The sequence below is a fragment of the Glandiceps talaboti genome, chromosome 2, assembly GCF_964340395.1.
Source record: "Glandiceps talaboti chromosome 2, keGlaTala1.1, whole genome shotgun sequence".
Taxonomy (NCBI): domain Eukaryota; kingdom Metazoa; phylum Hemichordata; class Enteropneusta; family Spengelidae; genus Glandiceps; species Glandiceps talaboti.
In genome coordinates, this window is record NC_135550.1 from 17,258,570 (window position 1) to 17,264,569 (window position 6,000).

The 6,000-nt window shown below is 37.0% G+C and overlaps 1 protein-coding gene and 1 non-coding gene across 2 annotated transcripts in view; one reads left to right on the forward strand and one right to left on the reverse strand.

The window, feature by feature from the left end:
* LOC144452016 (uncharacterized) overlaps window positions 1-975 on the reverse strand; it is a 35,107-nt gene extending 34,132 nt beyond the window's left edge. Inside the window, exon 1 of the mRNA XM_078143013.1 lies at window positions 835-975. The gene's annotated coding sequence lies outside the window, so the exon portion shown is untranslated. The remainder of the gene's footprint in view (window positions 1-834) is intronic.
* Window positions 976-1,473: 498 nt separating this feature from the next.
* On the forward strand, window positions 1,474-1,545 carry Trnag-ucc (transfer RNA glycine (anticodon UCC)). The gene has a single exon. It is a non-coding gene; the product is annotated as a tRNA-Gly (tRNA).
* The last annotated feature ends 4,455 nt before the right edge of the window (window positions 1,546-6,000 follow it).

The following is a 6,000-nucleotide window of genomic DNA, read 5'->3' on the forward strand; positions in this document are numbered from 1 at the left end:
ATACATTTCAGTATGAGTGTGGAGGTACAATGTAGGAGGGTCTTTCCTACTTCCATGGTATGAGTCAGTCTCACTGCTAATCTGAATATTACAACAAATCGCTATTGTCTTTCTATATCTATGATACAGCTCTATTGTATACCCATCACCATGAGTCGACAATGACAAGTTCACTTTCCTCTACTCTTTTTACGTTTTATGACATCGTGACTTTTACGATTTACGTCATTAAGTCCAAGGTAAACTTGACACTCTCTTAGTAAAACTGCTCAACACATGAAGTTACTGTCCACAGGAAGCCAAGGTATGAACAGGTGTGATTGTACGTACACATATACTTCCTGATTCCAGGAATGAAATATTTCAAAAACGGAATGCGTTAACATCCCATTATTGTCTACGATGAGCAAAGTCACAAATGGCACTCTCGTTTTGACCTTGATTTGGTTTTACTTACGAAAAAAATAAACAATAATTTTCCCTCACAATAAAAAAAACACATTGGGTTCAAATAAGGTCAAATGAAATAATGTTATCTATCGAAGTACTTTCGTTTTTTATGGAACTTGGACGTGTTTCTTGTATGGAAACTTTCAGTGCAGTCAAATATATTTGGGAATGGAAAACGATTTCAGTAGGAATATCAACAGATCCAGGTTCGTAATCTGATATACACGTCAACTCATCACTGCGAACAGTATACTACGCCCCTAGCTAGACACTGGACAAGTGACGTTGATGCTAGTAGTAAGAAAGCAAAGTTTATAAATCACTCAGTGAGTAAACTGTACAGACTTCATATTTGAGGAACAAGAATCCGAAAAACCTGTTTACCTTATTTGTTTGCGGCAATCACTTCACAGATAAAAGCGTTCTTCGGTTGGTGGTCAATAAAACCATGAGAGGTCCACAAGGCAAACGTATCAAACGTCAAAACAGAGAAAGAAATAGATTATGTACATGGATGAATCTGTATATCGCGTAACACGGAAGCGGAAGTGAATAATGCGCCACCCACAATCCTCTCGTGACTGTGCCGTGTAAGTGACTATAAATAAATTCATGCAATGCTCCCTATGCCAAATCATGCAAATTTGATAGCTGTTTCGCATAGTGCGCGGCGAAATCGCGACACGACCAGTGTGCACTGGCCCTCTCAAAACCAAAGCAAATTTGTTTGTTCTGTATACTTGGGTTATTATCAATGTCAACGTATGTAAGTGTCACCTCCATATCCGTATCCACACACGTACAAAAACTACAACGCGAAAATTCAATCACATGTAAGTTGCGGGGTGGTGGGGCACTAGTGGTGTTAGAATCACTATTACTACTACAATAGCTTTCTATTAATACACTCATGGGAGGAAACTGGATAGAAATATGAGTATACAAATTTAGTTATAGGAACAGAAACACTATTTCACCAAGTAAATATTATAAATACATAATATTTTGAAGGATTTATAACGGGCGTCGGTGGTGTAAAGGTTAGCATTGTTGCCTTCCAAGCAATAGATCCGGGTTCGATTCCCGGCCGACGCACTTAATTTTTTTCTCTCCCTTCTTTGTGTCTCCTTCTCCATTCCATCATTCTTTTTTCTCTCATTTATTTCATTTTAAAAATTGATATCTTTAAAAATTGATTCTGCAACAATTCATCGTTAGGCACAATGGTTAGACTAGTTACACTCAATTACAAATGAATACAAATTTTGACAAGAACTTGAAATATTACCTAATTATTATAATTATTATATTGTCTGTTTCACACCAACTAATATTGATTTACATTTGTAAATCAAGAATGCGGCCTATTTATTGTATTAGTCAAATCTTACATTTACCGTAATCCTAAGTAACCCTCGGTAACATAGTTCGGAAGCAAGCTTTGATTTTCAACAAGACATATACATGTCCTTGTTTCACATTAACTTACAATGTAACTTATTATGTTGATACAATTTACTTAAACTTTACCTACTTGATACAAAAATGATATATTTATGATAACATTTGTACATAAGGGGACTGTTAATTTCTAACTGGGGTGGGGGGGGGGGTGCGAAGAGTTTTCTGGGGCTTATGAATTTTCCTCCCCCAAACAATTTCGTGGTTTTTTGGGGGTGGGTATAAAATACATTTAGCTGATGTCCCTTGTACTAAAAAAAATCTTACCATGACACCAAATGACTAGCAACTCTTCAACTTCTCAATACGTGTAAATCCTGACCTGTGGTACATACATATGTGAAGCTTCACTATCACTCGAAGAGTTCTATCGGATACTCTTAGTCTAGTCTGTACGGTATCGTTACGATTGACATCCCCACTCACGTTTTAGCATCCAGACTAGGAGACTCTCAGCTTGAATCAACTTCAAGTTAGGTGTGGTGGTGCATCACATTTTGTCAGGAAAACATGAAATACTGTCGACTCTACAATTAAATAATTAAACAAGTGCCCAATATACTAAAACAAAATTAAAACAACAATTTTTGTAATAAAGATGAAAGAAAATCACTGGGAGCAATGTCCAGCACTTAAAAAAGTGACCCCTGTGAACCACATTTAAATTGTTGTTTTGCATCCAATTTATAGCTTTTCTGTCATGAAACCAATGACGTAGTCAAGATTAGTAGGAAAAGATCCCATCATAAGTCGTGCGCCAGTCATACAACAACATCAAAAGTCAATGTCAAACAGAAAACGAAATAACAGTTTGACCCCCCCCCCCCAGAAGCTGTATACGTAGTTAAATTGAAAGTAATTACTCTTCACTTTTTTACTGCATGTATTAAGTTATTCTCAAGTTCCTCGAAGTCTGTTCAGACAGTAATCAAGTATGGAGAATGTGGAAGTTAATAGAAAATTAAAGGGAAGCAGTATCACAGTAATGGGCACATTTGTTTTGGCACAGATACATGATTTTATATCTATAGTATTAGTGACATTTTAGTAGGGCACCCCCCCCCCCCCATTTTTCATGTGGGCGCCCTCTTGAGACACTTCTTTCGAAATTGACTTCAATCTTAAACAAATCTATGTACATCTTTGAATTCATGTCCTATGATTGTATGTGCTGATGCAGTTCTTCTTTATTGTGTATTTCTTTGTTTACTACTCACAAACTAACAAGCAATTGGGTCAATAGAGTTTGATTCTCTTCTAATCTGAGTTATCAGTCCCCCACTTCATGAGTTTTGTCAAGGTTACGATCCAGAAGCTTACTCTGACCATTGGTGGTGCTCTATGATGTGAAGAGTGCCGTCAATGTTTGGCGTGTGGTCAAGTCCTTCTATCATAGATATAGCATGAAGTATAAAGTTGACAATGGTTTTGCTAAAATCCAATCTGGGAGTGGTCTCAGCCCCAATCATCTCCGGATCCCAATAGTGGACAGTCCAATAATATAAATTGTATGGAGAGCAATTTCAGTAAAACTGTGAGTTTCATGTCTGCTAAGTCCCTGTATATGCATTAGATGAACAGTAAATATTCATGACTATGTATGAAGGTAATAAGCATGTAAGTTAGGAGTCAGGAATGGATGCATACCTGCTAAGTGCCACAAGGCAACAGTGGACTACTGCTTAGTGTTAGAACAATGGAGATAAACAAGACATTCAATTTGTTGTTTCTTGACAGTCGTGTGAAATTTATGTGTTATGAACTCATAAAATGATTCCAGAACCCAAAGTTTATGAAAATATCTTTATTTTCTGGAGTGATATTACCCTTTAAGACATTACACAATGTTAACATCAATATTTATTTTTGTTGCTGTTGTTGTTGTTGTTGTTGTTGTTGTTGAAAGTGTATTTATATCAGTCATCCATGATATAGATAACATAATGTCTATTAAAAGGCTATGAAAAAGCTAAACTTTTAACCATAAAGTTATTACTTGGGCATGGCACTTTGTCCTTGGTTGGTCTCCTGTGTGTTATCACTGCCACACCCACTGTCTTTCTCAGTTTTGGTGTCATGTGTAGAATGTTGCGAGTAATGTATTTCATAGTTACTGAATCCATTAAAAGTCTCTTTGCACATTCGACATGTGTATTTTTTCCACTCCTTGTGTGTTTTCCTATGATACTTCAATTTATTCTCTGTACAGCTCCACCCACAAGGTCCACATTTATATGGTCGCTCTCCAGTGTGAGTGCGCATGTGAATTGTCAGTTTGAAGCGGAAACGGAAACCTTTGCCACATTTTTCACAAATGTATTGCTTCTCTGAACTATGACTCGAGAGATGATGTTTTAAATTATTCTTAAGGTTAAATCGTTTGTTACACTTTGGGCACTGATACTGAAATGGGTTTGCATGTACTCCAAGGTGTGTATTAAGAGAGCCCTTCGATTTGACTGATTTGCCACAAATATGGCACTGAAATAACAGATCAGTTTTGTGGGAACGTTCGTGGCTTCTCAGAGAACTCGAACTTGTAAATCTGTTACCACAGGTCTTGCACACATATGGTCTTTCACCAGTGTGACTTCGCATGTGGACATTCAAATTGGACGACTTTCTATATTTCTTACCACACTCCTTGCATTCATACAGATCACCTGTATGGATTCTCATGTGTCGTGTCAAATAAGAGCTTATAGCAAACTTTTCACTACATATGCTGCAACAGAAGCGTCTCTCTGAATGCACCTCTTTATGGTGTCGTCTAAGTGAAGCTGAAGATGATAGAACTTTGTCGCAAATTTTACATACAACATCGTGACGATTTCTCGTATGCTTATCCAGTTTTTTGCAGGATGCAAATTTCATATCGCATACGCTGCAGCAGAAACATCTCTCTGGGTGTACCTCATTCTGGTGTCTTTTAAGTGAAGCCGAGGATGCTAGAACTTTATTACAAACTTTACATACAGCATCGTGGTGATTTTTCCTATGCTTATCCAGTTTCATGCAGGCTGTAAATTTCATATCGCAATCAGTACACTGGAATGGCTTCTGCCCAATATGTTCCTTTACGTGAATCCTTAACAATGCCCTGTCATTCTTACCAAATGTCTTCTCAATGTTTACAAGTATATATCTCAGTCAACTCATCGTAGTCACAACCATCAATGTCTCTTCTTGCTTTACTAAAATCTACAGTTCTGTTGTATTTACGTTTATTACTGACAAATTTGCTGTCTAACTTTAACTTCCTTCGACTAATTTTTTTAACAGAATCATTTTTCCTTTGTCTTGCTTTCTGGATAATTTTTACTTTGTCTGTCTTGCATGGTCTACCCCTCTTTCTCTTTGGTTGACTTGCTTGATAATGTTCGGTGTCTCGTACCTTATCTTCCTCGCTCAGTTTTGTTGGCAGTGTTAGATCAGTAGGACCATCATCACATAAATGTTCTTCTGGTATTTCACTTTGTATTTTAGTATGTTTGCTACCATTATTCACTTGACCACTCTCTTGTTTTATATGAACATTCATTTCTTTTTCATTATGAGATTGACCCAAATTGTTGACATCAATGTCATCACCTCCATCGCCATTATCATCATCATCATCATCATCATCAGTTTCTCCTTGGTGATACGTTGTGTCCTCTTCATCCATCCTATCATTCATCCAGTCATTTGCATCAGCATCAAAATCATCTCTTTCTTGTTTTATTCTCATAACTGTGTTACATTCACCAACAAATCCAGAAGCCGTACACATTTCTTTGGTGTCTGATAAAATAGAGACAAGTCATATGAGATACAACAGATTAAATAAACCTAACTAGACACCTGTATCATATTTGAACAAATTGAAAAAAAATTCAGGTTTGAGGTAGCCAGAGATTGACAATCATGCAAGAGCACATCTGCAAACTGATATTGCTATTATAACCATATGTGGGCAAGTTCCTATATATGCATCGGTAATCATAATATATCACTGCTGTCAGATGTGGTCGTATTTGATTTCTGATTGGTTGCTTGCAACGACTTGTGAACAAGATGGTGGCATGCATCCATGAATCACTACAGAGT